Raw genomic sequence first — 18,096 nt, 5'->3', positions numbered from 1 at the left:
GCGCTCGGCACCAGCACTTAATTATCGGCATCAGCACTCATGACAGTGCACCACATGGTGGCGCTGCCTGTCTAATTTTGAAATGAGCACAACAGTTGTTTAATAATTATTTATACATTAAAAATGACTAACAGCAGCTGCCCAAGCCATTCTTATAGCTTTGAGCGGCCTGGAAAAGTCCAAATTGTCACCCTTGTAGAAGTGTCATAGTTAGTAGATGTTATTGCCAGTCAGGGAAGGGCAATGGGTGGTGCAAGCTACAATCACCTCCTGACTAGGGCCCTGACACATTTTTTTTTTTTTTTTACAAATTAAGAACTGAGGGGGAGTTTTCGGCTGCAGGAAGGATGTGTTGAAAGCAGGGGATGAAAACCTGGAATCAATCCCCACTTGGTCAAATTGTGTGGCAAGTATTTTATGACACCAAATTATTGCATATGAGAGCACTTTCAAATATGTGAGTTAGGGATGTGCACTGTATAAAAAAACTCTTGTGTTTGCTTTAATAAACTATAATTTTGCTCCATGTATAATAAGTATTTAGGCCACATATAAAGTGCATATGAGAACTGATTTGCCTCTAGGGTTGCCAACTGACTGGTTTTCTACCGGCAGCACCAGAATTTTAATATCCAGGCTGGCTACAAAATCAACGAAAATCGCCTAAAATCGTTATTTTTCAGCTTTTTTCTGTACATACTTCAGACCGAAAATATAAATAGAAAGCACTTCAAATGTATGCGGAAATGCCTTAATGTCCACTAACTAAAATTCGAAAGTAAACAAAGACAGAAAAGCTTTTCACAAATGAATACATAGAAGTTTGTTTACAGTCTTATTTACTATCACATACAGGCCTTTGCAGACTCTTGAAACAACAAACGACAGGTATCTTTCTCCTGGAAAGGTGGCAACCCTGTTTGCCTCTTAGTTCGCCAATGGCATTATCGTCACAAGGGGGAGGGGTAGCCATGAATGTCTCTAAAGTCAGTGAAACATCTTCCACTTTTACTAACCGCCTGTCAAAGCAGTGATATAACCCGTTGTCCAAAGGTGAAATGCTTCCACGTGTTAAGAAAAAACACTGTTTTGAATTTTGAAGAAACTGTAACTTATTTTTGTTTGTTGCACGATTTATATGCCAAATATCACCATGGTTCAGCTCGGGTGAGGGGAATTTGTTGGCCACCATGTCTAGTTTCAGCTGCAGGACTGGGGCGTGTCGCTGCAGGTGAAATTCGTAGCTGACGGGAACTGCTGTCAGCTGCAGGTAGAGGCGTGGCGAGAGATCGCGCCTTCCGGGAGGGTTTTTGTCATTTCCGGACCCAGAAAACTTTAGCATCCATCACACTACTGCTGCTGGCTGAGAGGGACGTAAGGCGCCGGGTTCTTGTTAGTGCTGAATTAATACGTGTCTGAGATTAGCACCAACCTGCGCCGCGCGCAGCGTCGGGGATCATCTGCAAATTCATATCCTCGCCAACATGAGTTCAAGGAGGACTCGCTGAGTAAGTTTGCCATAAAAATATTGTTTTTCCTGCGCAGAGCTGGCCTTTTGTCAGAGAAGGCACTGGTAGAATTTGGCACCCCTTCCCGCTCATCATCTTTAATTTCCTTTGCATTTAAAATTTGGGAGCAGTGGGAGGAGTGAGCAAGATTAAGGAGCGCCATGAAAACAAAAAGCAGTCCAGGGTGCCAGCAGCCTTCAGAAAAAGTGTTTAAACACACTTTTCTTCAGACGTGAGTTCTAGGAATATTGCTGCAGCTAGCCCCGCCGCCCCTCTGGAGGTCGTTTTACTGAACATAGGCCCAGCTCGCACATGCTACAGATTGGTCCTGCTTGGGAAAAAGGAATACACCTGATTAACATAATTGATTCAACAGTGCAAGCATTTTGCATTTTCAATTTTGGATCCACTTATGTATGTGTGGTCACTTTGTTCTTACTCCTTTTAAAAGAAGTTGTCCCCTTAAAGTGCTATCGCTTTCATAAGGCACAATGTTTAGGTGTAGGTCCACGGGCAGGGTTACCAGATGACTTCGTGTCACCTTGGCACCACTTTCCCATTCTTTGACTTTGCTTTTTACACAGCATTTTCAGGTGCATTGGTCCAGTGGGCTAAAGTAAAATGAACCAAGACTGCAACTCCCAGAATGCACTGTTATGTTAAATCAAACCTGAGAAATAGAAAAATTGTGGCTTGGTGACATGGAGTCATCTGATCACCCTATCCACAGAGATTTGTTAGACAATCAGGGAGACATTATGAAATTCAGGACACCAGGGTCTGTATCACATAAAGCAAGCACTGTGAGCATTAAGTTTAGACTGTGTCTGCTGTCTTACGTGATTGGAGAGGTACAGCAACACTATTTTACCATCTTAGATAGTGGTAAATGGTTGCTTATTACATGGACTTTCAAGACGTGCTGATTTGGGCAGGAAATATACCAGCAATTGTTGACCTATTCAGAGTAAATAACATAGTACTATAAAGTACAAAAAAGACACCATAAGAGCACATTTAAAACCTAATAGGGCATATCACAACAAAACAGACTAAACAGAACGTGACCCAACTGCAGAACAAAACAACAAAATGATGGTGCAATAATGCAGCACAAACCACAGCAGCATAACAAACAGAGCGCATCCTCACCACAACAAAATACCGCACAACAATTATGCATAAATGTTCTTGTCACATATTACCACCTTCAGATTTCTGTTTCCATAATATGGTGGTAAAAGGTGTTTGCACCAAGCACTGCATTTACCAGTGGCGGCTGGTGACATTTGAAAGTGGTGAAGCTTAAAAGTACTTGATGAGTGCCTGTGGCGAGTGAGCCCGACAGTCATAAAGGTGGTTCGGGGGGTTCCCCCCCCCCCCCAGAAAAATTTGAGAAAAGAGTGGGCAAGTGGTGCATTTTTAAGCAAATTTGAGAAAGCTAGAAGGTTAATAAGGCATTTGTGAAATTGTAGTTATGACATCAATAATCAGATTTCAAATGATAAGGACGAAGGTAGCTGCCTATTCAGTATAACCACAGAATTTCATAACAGACTTTGAGATAACAATGCCGTGTGTACCTCACCAGATTTCTTTATTTATTGCTGTACCTTTACAGAGCCCAGTGATATAAGCGACATCATCGATTTCAATAAGGAGAATTTCTTTCTAGAGAGGTGTTTCAATTTCAGGCTCTGTTATGTAATATGAGTAACTGCTATGGCGCACTGCATCTTAAATCCAAACAGCACTGTTTTCATGGCTACACACCAGCTGTAGCTGTACGGCAAACAGCAAAGCACCACAGGTGTACCATACACACTGCATCTATAGGGCTTGCATTTATACGATATACAGTACCATGTAGAAGCATTGTAGAACTGTGCTTCCTACACGACATACATTGCAAAACTGCATCTATTCTATACCACATGAAGTACTGTCCTGCCACTACATGGCATGTAGTACCACACTGCAACTGCACAGTACAGTGCAGTACTATATGAATACAGCACAGAATGCAGCACAACAACTATTTATATGATGCACAGCACTTCACTGCATCTATATGACAACCTGCACGGGATGGTCTTTCCAACACCGTGTAACGCCCTGAACGTCTCAGGATCGTTTAACAGACACGACAATGAGGACGCAACCACTTGTGAAGGGTTAGTTCTTTTAATGAAGGCAAATAAAATACAAAGAACAAACAAAAGTTATAGTCACTGGAATCCTCCAGGCTAAGTACGTTACCAGCCCACAGCACGGATGGTCCTAACCGTCCTCTGCATATACGCCGATCCCGGCGTATGCCAACAGAGGGCAGAAATGAAATGGCCGACAATGCCAATCGGTAGGCTGTGAGGGGCACGAAGAGTGTTGGGGAGAATCGAGGAGTCAGGGAAACACCCAGCCGGGGTCTCTACCTGAAGGGAGCAGCCGCTCAACCTCTTCCTCAGACTGCACCGGGACGCGGAGTCACCTCCTGGTGATGCGTCACCGATACCCCAATCACAAGCAAGAAGACTGAACCGAGAGCAGCCGCTCGATCGATCCTGTGGACTTCCGAGTCTGTAACGCGGCAAACACCTCCTGGTGTGCGTTACAGCTGGCAGTCCCTGTGTCTCTGGTCGGGCTGGGAGTTACGACTCCAACCAGCAAAAGCGCCACTGCGCTTGGACTCAGCCGAGTCAAAAAGCGAAGCTCAATGGTTGACCGGTAGAGCTTCCGGGTCCTTCACAGGTGACGATGGGGCAAGACACGGCCCAGGGAGTAACGACTCGACCTACCTCCGTTCTTGCCTTACTGGAGCACCACTCCGGAACACTGCTCTTCACGAAGCAGGTACGTCGGTGTAAACACAATATCCGACAGCCTTGTACCTCCCGGTTCCTCCCTTTATAGGGCGTGTTTTCCTTGAGTTATGTAACAGCTCTCCTGTTTACATAAGGGCGTGTTTCCCTTGAGTTATGTAACAGCTCTCCTGTTTACATAAGGGCGTGTTTCCCTTGAGTTATGTAACAGCTCTCCTGTTTACATAAGGGCGTGTTTCCCTTGAGTTATGTAACAGCTCTCCTGTTTACATAAGGGCGTGTTTCCCTTGAGTTATGTAACAGCTCTCCTGTTTACATAACCTCTCAACCGCTAAGCATCCTGGGAGATGTAGTCCGTTTTCGCTGGTTACCGTTTTCCTCCCCTCGTATGACAGGAATTCTTGACACACCGCACTGTCGGTACGGCACACAATGCCCTTTCCATCTCTATGGCACAGTAGTGCAGTCAGCATGACAGCTGCACAACTGCTCAACGTCAATGGACTACATGCAACCGCAGTATAGTCATACTTCATACTACTACCATGTGCTCTCTCTGATCTGTACGTCATTAAGCTGTATCCGAGTTCTAAAAGCATTTATCAGAAAAATTTTCACTTATAGGTGAATGCACAGCATGACCCAAGGTTGGCAGCAACAAAACTCTCTTCTGTTTCCTGGCAAAAGTTAAAACACTTATACCAATAGCCACGATTGATCAGATATTAGACAGCTGAAGACATCCGAGCACCCTGACTTGTATCCCTTCCCTGAAACAAGTATTTATTCTTTCTTTTTAACTAGGTTAAATGGTAGGGATGCTAATTAAATTGGCATTCTTGTGTAATGCCATAATTGTTCCTTCAATCAGCAGAAATTTTGCGTAAGATTTCTGGTCGAGACCACCGGGCAATCAATTTTAGCCATTTCTTTGCCTCGCCTTACATGGCCTTAAGCTGTACCCTTGTTTTATTTTTTAGTACAATTGCTCCCTTATTAGCCTTCATAAATTCAAAGTATATTTTTTTGACAAGACTGACCCTGTGTGATCAGATCCCTACCCATGTCTCATTGTCTGATGAAATTTTCTCTGTAACCGTACACTTCGTAGTGACCTTTTTATATTGCATATATTTTAATAAGCAGTTTATTAAATCCAACACTGCGGAGGATACTTACAATTTATTTGAATCTTACCCCTGGGAGTCCCAATCCAGTCGCCGCCGCAGCTTGTAACTGAATCCGCAATTTACATGCAGATTCAAGAATAGGACAAAAGTACAGAAGCTATGATTTAACGTATATCCCACCCGTAAACAGAAGCAGAACAGAACTCCCAGAATGTGTCACAGACACTAACACTCTCTGTCCCAGAGAAGAGAACACTTGTGACTTTGCCTCCAGGCATGCATGGGAGTTCACCAGCTTGGCCCTGCAGTCCCACCCCCGTGAACTTATGTCGGCAGTGCTTAATTTGTGCCGGTGCTTTGTCAGGGTCTACGTGCGATATTAGTTTCTGCCTGCTCAGTGCTCACTGAGTTCACATGGGTCTCCCCAGTGGCGGCGCAGAGCTGATATCGAACATGACTGTGCTTAAAATATTTCAAATTGGACGCTGCGGAAGCCCGACCTATTAAGAGACACACACACACTGTCAGAAACCGGCGCCTGGGTCCCTTGCCTCAGCATACCGGTCACTACAATCAATCACAGTAGCGCTGCCAATGACGCCTGGAAAATATGTTATTAATCCGCCCCGTCCCTCCTTGGCAAATCATCAAGTCTAAGACATGAGTCGGACCAATGATCACTGTTTTCGCCTTTGGCCCGCCCCAGGATACTGCGCAGCCTCAGCACCAATCGCCCGCCGAAGACGGAAGCAGCGTGTTGTGCAGCAGGCCTCGGGTAAATTCAAACGAAAAGTCTCAGTAATGTGTAGTCTGCGATTATGGTGTCTCGATTCAGTTTGCTAATAAGGGGCAGCCCGGTCCCTGCTGCAGTCAGGCGGAAGCCATGCTGGTAAGATGCGTGTTGGGGACAGTAACTCCTTTCTGCAACATATAACTTTACCTACCGATATATATTGCTATATATGATGTGGTGTAGCGGTCTAGTCTGCGGCGCGCACTACGTGCGACGTCAGCGGACTTCCGGCGGCGGCCATTTTAGAATCGGCATTAGAGCGCTGATTCAAACGCGATCGGAGCTCCGAACCGGCGCTCCTGCATATACGTATTTTCTGACAATTAAACCCTTCAAACCTCAGACCTGTGCAGCGTCTTCATTGGGGAGAAGTACTGAAGGGAAGAGCACTACATTACAATGGCGACGAGGAGGTGAAACGGCCCAGCGCTGCCTCCAGAACCACGTGGTGTGAGACTACCGCGTTCAAGGTCCCCACCACACTTGCAGGAGCGTGGCAGAGTCACGGAGAGCCGCCAAGGGGGCGCAGCAGGATGAAGGTGTGGTCCCAACCCCAGCCTGGTCCATTACGGCAACGGGGGTGTCCGGGGCTGCCCAGAAGAGCGAGGGGTAGCGCCACCGGTGCACACGTGGCCAGGTGACAACATACACCCTGGCAGGGGTTGCAGAAGGAAACGCGGGAAACGGACAGTCCAGCCAGGACGACGACCCAGGCGAGGGAAGCTCCAGGGGTACCAGAGCATCGAGTGCTTCGGGCCCAGGTACGCGCCGAAGGGGAGCCGGAGGCAAGATGAGTGCCTTAACGTCCGCTTTGCCGAACCCAGTACCCTTCCTGATCAAAGTGGGAGTCCCGGAGATGCCGTGGGAGGACTGGAAAAAGTATTTCTTGAACTACCTGTCTGCGCTAGAGGAAGAGGGCGAAGCGAGGTTCACGAGCTCGCGCAGGAAGAAGATACTTCTACATCATCTGGGCCCAGCAGGACAGAGGGTATACGATGACCTGGTGAAGGAAGCGCGGCCCACAGGAGACGATGATGTGTTTCAACACGCGTTAGACGATCTGGACGCCCACTACCGCCCAGCGGTGTGCACCGCCATCGACGGGTACAATTTCTATCACAGAGCGCAGCGCAAAGAGGAAACAGTCGACAAGTATGTGGCGGCGTTACAGAAGCTGGCCCTAACGTGCAAATTTGGGACCTTCCAGGAAGAGTTGATCAGGGACCAAATCATTATGCATACAGTGAACACTTCCATCCAGGAGAAGCTGTGGGCTAACGGAGACGCGCCCCTTAAGACCGTGGTGGCCATGGTGAAGAAAGCAGAAATGTCTAAGAGGTGTGCAGAGGCAGCTAAGCGGGACCGCCTTCCAGAACAGGCGGTGTGCAGGATAGAGGAACGGAAGGGCCGCGAGGGACACATGGCTGCAGAGCAACAAAACGCGCGGACATACAGGAAGTCCACTGCCCGGGGTGCGAAACAGCAGGTACAGGGACAAGGAAGCACCAATACATGCTACAGATGCGGTAGTAGTAGACATGCCGCCAATGACAAAGGATGCCCGGCGTTCAGAGCAAAATGTGCGTACTGTGGCCTGATGGGACACTACGAGAGGGTGTGCCGAAGGAAATCGCCGAGGCAACTAGTGAAGTACGTGGCACAGGAGACAGGCAAGGAGGATGAGGCCGAAACCCTGGAGGAAGATGAAGAGATCCTGATGGTAGAGGATCAGATATTGGGGATAGACGGTGCGGTCGACAAGAAACCAAGATGCGACATGAACATTGTAGGAGTAGGAGTCACAATGGTCGCGGACTCAGGTTCTCCTTACACGATCATTAGAAGGAAGATATTGGAGGAGGATTTTGCACCGGACACAACGTATCCGCTGCGCCCCACAGACATCCATCCCGTGACATTTACAGGGGAACCCATACCGATGGTAGGTTATTGCCCCCTGACCTTCGAGTTCAAGGGTAGAAAGTGCGAAGGGAAGTTATACGTGGCAGAAAAAGGACCGTCAGTATTAGGATGGAGGGACCAAGGAGAGCTAGGGATAAAATTGAACCCAGGAGGACGCGTACAAGTGCTCATGATGGAGGAGGATCCAGGAGTGGGAGCACAACAGTGGAAGGAGGAGTTCCCTGAAGTCTTCAGAGACAATATTGGGAAGTTAGCTAAATTTACGCACAAAATAAACCTGAAAGAGGGTGCCCGCCCGGTGTCCCACAAAGTGCGAAATATCCCGTTCCGCACCAGAGAGGCTGTACAAGAGGAACTGCAGAGGTTGGAGGACAACGGGATAATCTAAGCCATAGACGACGCGGAATGGTTGGCCCCCTTGGTCGTAGCGCAGAAGCCCAACGGGAAGGTGAGGTTGTGTGTGGACCTCAGAGAACTCAACAAGAACATTGTGGTGGACAAGTTCCCCCTTCCCCGCATCAACGAGATGCTGGCCAAGACCAAGGGTGCCAGGTGGTTCTCCACAGTAGACTTGACATCGGCATACCACCAGATTGCTCTCCACAAATCGTGCAACCACCTCACTTCATTCATAACCCCGTTCGGGTGCTACAAATTCTTGCAGATGCCGTTCGGGCTCGCCTCTGCCGCAGCCGTCTTTCAAAAGCTAATGTACCGGCTGTTCAACAAGATGGAGGGAGTCCAGTTCTTCCAGGACGACATCTTGGTGATGGGCACCTCCCGGGTGGATCACGACCAGAAGCTAGCGGACGTGCTGGCAGTACTCAAGCAGAATGGGCTCACAGCCCAGTGGGACAAGTGCAAGTTTGGCATGAAAACTGTCACGTATCTGGGGCACGAGATCAGCCAGGAAGGAATAAAACCAAAAACATCCAATGTGGCAGCCATCAGAGACGCACCCACGCCGTCAAGCAAGGAAGAGGTCCGGACGTTCCTAGCAGTGGCGGCTCCTCCATAGGGGCGTTTGGGCACCGCCCCCCTGCTTTCTCACAGTGCGAGAAGGCAGAAACATAAATGGTAATAACTACCATTTATGTTTCTGCCTTCTCGCACTGCGAGAAAGCAGAAGTGCCTGGTTGGGGGTGGGCGGTCCTGCTTGAGGGCAGGGGGGAGTGGCTTGCCCAGTGTTGTGCATAGGGACTGTTTGGCCGTCCCTGGGGCCGATCAAACAGTCCGTATGCACAACACTGGGCAAGCCACTCCCTCCCCCCCCCCCCCCCCTTCCCTTGAGCAGGACCGTCCACTCTGGCTTTTCTCAGCAGCCTACATAGAGAAAATGGCCCAGGTGGGGCGCGCTCAGATTCGCCTGGAGAGTTCTGATTGGTGGAGGGGAGGGAGGGAGGCTGTCCCGATGACGCAAGGAGAGCTGCAGCCGGCCGGAATTGAAGAAGGCAGGGCGGGAGTCTTGTGACGCTACTGCTCCCCTTTTCAAAAACTGAAGAGAGCCAACGCTGGACTCCGGCCCAGGAGCAGATGCCGGTCAGGTAAGTTTTTATTTTATTTTAAAACTCTCCCTGTCCCCACCCGAGTCCACCCCCATCGAGTATTGCGAGCCGCGACTGTACCCCAGCGAGACTGTGACATCATTCACTTTACTTTTTCTTTCTCTATCTGCAAAGTGAGGAGTGTGTGAGCACCATTTCCCATCTTAAACCATAAGCAGCAGAAGACACCCTGACATTTGACCTCTGGCATCGAAGCGCAGCAAATGTGTCAAGATAATTACAGAATAAAGGCATCTTTAATTATTGCTTGAACTTTGGCAACCTACAAAAAATCGGTTTGGGAAACACTGAGCTATGGTTTAATAAACGAATCCTGATGGGTCCTGGAGGGGTTGGTCGTGTGTTAAACGGGGGGGTTGCACCACCACACCCCATAATACAACCCTTCTCCTCTGACAGCCATTTTAACAGAATAAAACCAAAGGTATCCACGTGACTCCACTAATAACATCCAGTCAAACTGAAGTGATATTAAAACAAAAGTAAAAAGCTGTAGCGAGACACTAGATGTATCCTTACTTTAAATGGTCTCAGAATGTTTTCTGCAATGAAATCTGTTTATCCCTAAAGTTAATTGTTAATAGTTCCTCTAGAAAACGGTCTAAATAGGAAAGGGCGGATATGCTTCTCTGTATCTACGTCATCCGGACTGTTCAGAAAACGGAAATCGTCAGGCCACGATTAAAAGTGTCTATCTTTATTTTGTTAGATTAATGTTTTCTGCTGTATCCTATTGCGTCGGTTCAATAACATTCTAGATTCATTAAAAATGTATTTCATATCTCTTTCTGATAATGTTTTCAGATATTTCGTTGATATAGCTCTCATGGTGCCGTTTTGTTCTCCTCGCCACTACGCCGAATGCTCTCAACCTCTTATTTATTTATTTATTTATTAGTTATATTTACTGCCCCCAGAAGCTGGACGCACGTCAGGCGTGATAAAACGTGTCTCGAACGCGTGTATTACGGGGTGTGACAACCGATGCTTTGCATCTACAATAAACGTCTTTAAGTATTGAAGCAAGGCTCCCTGGCAGGCCTTGAATGCGAGTCGCCCTTCCGTTGCATGGCATCAAAGCGCCGTTGCTTCTAGGCGGTGCACAGCACCTATAGCATTAAGGACAAGCATTTACGCCCTACAACTTTTAAATGGCACCAGCCGCCACTGGTTCCTAGGGATGGCCTAATTCTACAGCAAGTTTGTGTCCCACTTTGCCTCGAAGACCCACCACATGAGATCGATCCTGAAGGACAAAACGGCGTTTGAGTGGAAGGAGGAGCAACAGCTGGAATTCGAGAGGATGAAAAGGGAGATATGCGAAGCGGTACCCATTCAAGGGTTCGACCCAATGGCACCCAGGGTGCTAACCACGGACGCGAGCGACCGAGGCCTTGGGGCAGTACTAACTCAAAGGTCCACAGAGGGGAAGACGTCCACAATCAGCTTTGCGTCCCGCACACTGGCGGCCAACGAATGCAAATTCAGTGTAATCGAAAAAGAAATGCTGGCGGTGGTATGGGCCGTGGAACGGTTCCGACAATTCCTGTGGGGAGGCAGATTCCTATTACGAACAGACCACAAGCCACTCGTAAAGGTACTCGCGTCCAGTGGCCACGAGCACGCAACACCGAGAATCGCCAAGATGACGCTGTGGCTCCTAGACTATGTGTACGATGTAGAGTACATACCTGGGACCAGGAACAGAGTAGCAGACTATCTGAGCAGAGCAGCGGCAAAGGAATCTGCAGAGACGCAAGGCGCAGAAAGTTGGGGAGAGTATGCGGTGGCGTTCATGGGCGACCACGAGAAGGCCATAAGCAGGCAGGAGTGGGAAGAAGAGTACGAGCCAGACGAGGAGGTGAAGGCGGTCAAGGTGTATGTGACGCAAGGGTGGCCGGAGAAGAGGCTACTCGGAGAAGAGCTCAAACAGTACTGGGAGGTCAGGGAAGAACTATCGTTGGGGGACGACCCCTGTTTCCTGTTCCGGGGCAACAAGTTAGTGCCTCCGCAGGTGTTGAGATCAAAAGTCGTTGCCATCGCCCATGAAGGGCATTTGGGAATAGTGAAGACGAAAGGGAGAGTGAAGGAGGACTACTGGTGGCCAGGACTAGACCTCGCGGTGGAACGTCATGTCAGAGCATGCGAACAGTGCAGCAATGCAGACAAGACGCAAAGGATTCTGCGCCCACCACTGGGGCATTTCGAATGTCCTGGAAATCCTTGGGAAGAAATCTCAGTAGATATCCTAGGCACAATACAAGACGCCAGTGGTACCCAGAAGTACCTCACCGTGGTCATCGACAGGTACTCGAAGTGGCCAGAAGTCCACGTGGATGAGAACGCGGAGACAGACACCATCCTAGGATTCCTCACGGAAGTATTCATCAGAGAGGGCATCCCCAAAGGGATCCTAAGCGACAACGGCCCACAGTTCACGTCGACCAAATGGGAGGCCTTCATGGACAGGAACGGAATAAAGGTCAGGCGCACGCCGGTCTACCACCCTGCGGGGAACGGAGCGGTGGAGAGATTCAATAGAGTAATAATGGGATCGGTGCAATCGGCCAGGGTACAAGCTGGGAGAAGGAACTCAAACGACTGCTATGGGCATACAGGATAACTCCCGCTTCCACAGGCTACAGTCCGTTCCGTATACTGAGAGGGAGAGAACCTTTCACTAGAGACAATGTGGCATGGAAGAAGCTCACAGTGCAGAGTCATTGGTCACCGGCAGTCGTACGCAAGAACTTGGAAAGGGCACAGGCCGTGTACACAGACTATTACGACTCAAGGCATAACACCAAGGAAGTAGCACTGGAGAGAGGGGAGTGGGTGAGGGTGAAATTGCCAACACCAGGGAAGAAAGGGGACAGCAAATTCACGCCCCCATTCCAAGTAATGGAACCGTACTCCACATTCGCTTTACTGAGCGACGGGAAGATATGGGCCCAAGATCGGATGGCGAGGTGTGCCAGGGGCGATGAGACAGAACTGGAAAATGAACTGAACAACACAGAAAGGGCCAGATCCACACCGGTGACAGAATGTGAAAGGAGGAGACCAGAAGGCGGAGTAGGAAGTTCCCCTCGGGGGCCAAGGAGCCCGGGAGAAGGGGGAGCCAGGACGCAAGGACAGGACGCTCAAGAGACATTGGAGGAGACGGAGCTGGGTGGCCCGAAACTCCGAGAAGCGAGTGGGGCGGCGTTCCCGAGCGGGGTTGACACCACCGCGAGCGCCGAAGGCAGGAGAACACGCTGCGGGAGGAGAATAATGCGGCCACGAAGGTTCGAAGAGTTCAGCCTGGACCACAAGTAAGACTGTTCACATTTGAAGAGGGGACTTAGTATGTTGTGTTTATAAAGGAGGGAGATGTGGTGTAGCGGTCTAGTCTGCGGCGCGCACTATGTGCGACGTCAGCGGACTTCCGGCGGTGGCCATTTTAGAATCTGCATCAGCGCGCTGATTCAAACGCGATCGGAGCTCCGAACCGGCGCTCCTGCATATACGTATTTTCTGACAATTAAACCCTTCAAACCTCAGACCTGTGCAGCGTCTTCATTGGGGAGAAGTACTGAAGGGAAGAGCACTACATTACATATGATATCCAATCTAGTGTGTTTTTATTCTCTTTTGCAACAGAAATCACTCGTCATGTTTTTTATGTCATCTATAAACTTGATTTATTTATTATAATTGCACACGTTTGCCCGAAGGCATCATGGCGGTAGACGTTCTCTAAAATCAGTAAACCAGGGAATAATCTATGTTTAGCTGTACTTATCTAAACTTATTGTTAAATGTCACTTTTCCTCCTTTCTCATACTCCTGACCCGTCTGCACTGGTTTATGGTCCTGATCGCTTTACTCAATATTAATATTCATACAGTCATCACGTTTGCTTTTGTATCACAATGCAATATACAGCGCTCTGAAACCTACAGCGCTCTGAAACCTGGACGTGGTGGAAATGGCGCTACGGAAAACAATACATAAATAGTTAATGACTAAATGTTTCCTTGCAGAGAAGACCTATATCAACAGGTGCGATACGAATGCATTATGCTACATGGCTACTTATTGCTCATATTCTCCTGATGAGTTACAGAGCAAAATCCATATTGGGAGTCTCATTAAAACAGCATTTGAAAAATGTATACCCAAGGCAGGGAGCACTCCGCCCCTAATGCACTGGAGCATGCAGGCCATTTTAACAGCATTATAGGCCACGCCCACACAGCTACTCACAGGAAGAAAAATGTTTATCGGAAAATTTGTATTAAATTCTGATCTGCATGGGCCGTTAAACATTTTTCTTCCAGTGAGTGGGTTTGTAGGCGTGGCCTGGGTATCCTTCAGCTTAGTCCAACATGCCTTCTCTGGTTCTAAGAATGTAAACCGCATTACCATGGTTCTCTTGTTCAATAATTCCTGCTGTGCTATAAAATCACCATCTCCACAGCGCACCGCCAGGGCTCGTTGGCGAATCTGAAGCCTCATTGAAGCACTTCCTGGTTTGAAAGGACTGCATGTGGCTGCTCTGGTATTTAGACCGCTTGCCACTGTCTATGGGCATTGGTACACACCTATGTATGGAAGTGAATGTCCGTCTTTCCTCTCCATGCCCCTTTGGCCAATAAGTGCGTTAACCTCTTCAGTGCCTCACTGCACTCTCCTCAAGCCCACTGCCCTTCACCTCCTGGTCCATTTATCATGCAAATACATCTTCACTTGGTTTAGATGGTTGATCCCATCTCTTCATAAAAACAAAGATTAACCGGTCTTCTCTTCCTGTATGCACAGCCCCATTTCTCTCCACAGCCTCTTCGCCCCACATTCACCACTCCTCTTATTCTCCCAGGTCTCCCCCGTGCAGTTAAAGCCCACTTTTCAATAAATCAACCCCACAGACACTCTATTAAGTACGGGGTCTTCTTCACTTACACTGGCAGCTACCCATCTGAAATAATTAAGACACTTGCACTTCTACACTGCCTTAAATTTCAAGCTAGAACCCCCATAATATAGCTCAGTGGGTTAGTGCCCAGTAGCAAAGATTTGAATACAACATGAGATTCTTTCGTTCTACGTCTTAATTTTGAAGTCAATTAAATGAGCACCACAGAGTAGCTTTAAATGTGCTATGAAGTCCCACAACGTAGTCGCTAAGTACTATGCAAGAAACAGTATTCCCATAAAGCAAATGAACAAAGCACTGCTGCACGCCATTCTTATAGCTTTGGGGGCCTGCTATAGTATGATCTGTCGCCCTTGTAAGAGCGTGATGGTTAGTAGATGTGTTGTCACTGTCATTGGTAGCTGACAGGGACAATGTGTGGTGCTAGCTACAGTGGCCACCCGACGGAGCCCCAACACTTATTATTTTACAAATTAAGCACTGTGTGGCGGAGGAGTGTCACCCCCCCCCTGTTGAAAGCCAGCAGAGGCAATCAACAAACATAAAATGACAATCAAACATTTTTTATCATTTTATTTTTCCTCCTGCAGGCTGCGAGCCGAGGGAGGGGCAGGCCATCCACATTGATGCTGCAGCACAAGGGAGGAGAAGGGAGTGGTGTGCACTGCTAAGTGTGCATGACGGTTTAGCCGGATCACTGGGGCCGACCAAACCATCATGCACTCTTAGACTTTCTCCTACCCGAGCTGCACTGTACAGCCAGGTGGAGAATCAACATAGGCTCCCAGGCACTGTCTAAGCATCGAACCAGGGCGCTCAGACCAAACAACCAATCAATAGAATTCCCAACATGAGAGTAGAGCTGGGATTAGCACCTGACATGCACAGTGTGCAGCAGTACCTGGACGTCCAGAGGCGAGGATTAAGAGCAAGGTGGCAGCCATCGGTAAAGGGAAGTGCAATTTTATATATGTATAATTTGTTCTTTAGTTTGTATTTCCCCTTCCCGCACCTTTGCAATACGAGCGACCAGTACTGCTCCTGAGCCAATCTAGACGGATGCTTCCCTCTGGCTTCAAACGGCATCAGAGCAGCGTGAGTATTGGCTCAGTCAGTGGCTGCCATGGCTTCTTTGTGGAAGTGGGGGCTGTGTATGTAATCCCCTGGGATCCTAACATTGCAGGTAGGCAAGTGTTCAAGTGCACATGTCGGGCTGGGCAGAGCAAGGCACCCATCCAACCTTCATGTGCACTTCACCCCAAGGAGGCCCAGCTCTGTCATTTTCAACCCTTCAAGCTCAACCCTCCCCACCCACGTCAGTCTCCTCCCGCCCTCACTTGACTACTGCAAAATGGCAAACTTTGCTGGCCCATGCTGTGCACTGCTGCGGCTAATAATAAACAAACATTTGAATGAAATCTTTAAAAATAATCATTTACTATGGGGCCTGGGGTAGGAGGGCAACACCCCCAAGCCCCAATAAAGAAACCGCCACTGGCCTTAACTTGTCACCAAGGTCATGTATAGTGTCAGACAATACTGTTATAGTGTACAAGCCATAAAGTCTAACAATGTAATCAGTACTTCAATACTGCATCTTTCTCTCGGGTGGCTTATTTGTCTATTTCACTTTGCTGCTCCCTATTCAATGGTTTTCCTCCATATACATGGGCTTATGTCACCTCTGTAGCATTTAGGTTTCTCTTCTTTTTTTTTTATTGCTTGTGCGTTTCCTTCAACTGCTGATATAAAGGAAATACGTTTTCTTTTTTTAAATAAAACGTGTGGCTGAGTGTTTAATGGCAGTGCATGTCATGCTCCTGCAGAGATGCAACATGGCTGCTGTTAGATTTGGTGGTCTCTAGTTGGCATAGGTAGGTACCTGTGACAAATAGGGACCCTTGCATCTAGTCAGGGTAAAGGGGTACACTCCTAAGATAACCCCTGCTCACCCCCTTGGTAGCTTGGCACGAGCAGACAGGCTTATCTCAGAGGCAGCGTGTAAAGCATTTGTGAACACATACAGTAATCAAGTGACAACACTACAGATGGACACCACACAAGTTTTATATCAAAAATAATTTTTCTTTATATAGACGGATCACAAACAACAAAAATCCACAATACTGTTACTTTAAAATGGTAAAATTTAGCTTAGTTCTCTTAAGATGGTAAATGTGATGTCGATCCTCTTCAGCGATGCGAGGCGCTTCGTGTTGTGCAGCAGCAGTTCGGCGACACGCTTCTGGTTCTTGAGTCGCGCTTCCAGCTCCTTGCGACATGCAAGTCCTCAAAGTCCAGCACAACTGCAGGCACTTTAAAAGAACTCTAAGGGAGCTGGTGGGTGAAGTCTGTTGGCCTTGAGACTTCAGCAAGAGGCAAGCTCTTTTCCAAGCCCTTGGAGATCCTTCACAAGTTGAATAAAAGTGCACACAAAGTCCTTTCTCTGGAAGTCAGGCAACCACTGCAGGCCAATCCCCCAAACAGTACTTCAGCTTAGGGATATTCTCTCCTCAGTTTCTTCTGGTTCCACTCATCAGCAAAGGTTTCTTCTTGTTTCCCAAAGTGATCTAAAGTTCTTGGGTTTGGGTCCCAATATTTATACCAAGTTTCTCTCTGTTCTCTGAAGGCAGAGAGGCCTTTGTCTAGTCCAAACCATTTCTGGTCAGTCCTGGAGCACTTTGTTTACATGACTCCTTCATTCCTTTTAGAGTGCAGGGCAGAGACATCAGACGCACCACAGGAGGTGGAGCCAGCATTGTGGGGGGAAGGCACAGCCCTATTCAGGTGCAACTCCTCCCACCCATCTAGATGCAGATCTCTCTAGTCAGCCCTGTGCTGACTCACCCGCTCTCCTGGAATCCCCCAGCCCCTGTCACTCAAACTCCAGACAAGGAATACACAGCCTTGCAGAGGCAGGTTTGGATGGTTAGACAAGAAAATACCTACTTTCTAAAAGTGGTATTTTCAAACACAGAATATTAAAACCAACTTCACAAAAAGACGTATTTTATAATTCTGAGTTCAGGCATACTAAATTCGAATTTCTACCATGTTCCCTGAGTCTGTTAGGATTATAAGATGTACTAATCAAACTGCCCATTCTGGACTAAGGAGAACAGTTAGCCTTGCAATAGTGAAACACGAAAATGGCTGTAATTCACTATTAGAACATGCCACACACACCAGGGCATGTTCTACCTTATACTTACAATGCACCCTGCCCTTGGGCCTACCATAGGGGTGTCTGATATGAAGAAAATGGAAGGTTTAGGGACTGGCAAGTGGGTGCACTTGCCCAGTCAGCATGACAGTACCAGACTGCACGCAGGCTCTGCAATGGCAGGCCTTAGACACACTTTTACAGGCTGCTTCTGTGGGTGGCACAACCAGTGCTGCAAGCCCACCAGCAACATTTAGAGTTACAAGCCCTGGGCACT

At 48.1% G+C, this 18,096-nt stretch overlaps 1 protein-coding gene across 6 annotated transcripts in view; it reads left to right on the top strand.

Annotated features, from left to right (window-relative positions):
- Positions 1 to 1,296: 1,296 nt before the first annotated feature.
- Positions 1,297 to 18,096, top strand: part of LOC146785286 (E3 ubiquitin-protein ligase TRIM39-like) — a 581,054-nt gene continuing 564,254 nt past the window's right edge. For all 6 annotated transcript variants that reach the window (XM_085634252.1, XM_085634253.1, XM_085634255.1 and 3 more), the window contains exon 1: positions 1,297 to 1,508. The gene's annotated coding sequence lies outside the window, so the exon portion shown is untranslated. The remainder of the gene's footprint in view (positions 1,509 to 18,096) is intronic.

This window comes from Triturus cristatus, chromosome 11, assembly GCF_964204655.1.
Source record: "Triturus cristatus chromosome 11, aTriCri1.1, whole genome shotgun sequence".
Taxonomy (NCBI): Eukaryota; Metazoa; Chordata; class Amphibia; order Caudata; family Salamandridae; genus Triturus; species Triturus cristatus.
Note: the sequence above shows the minus strand (reverse complement) of the source record. Positions and strands in the feature narration are given on the sequence as shown.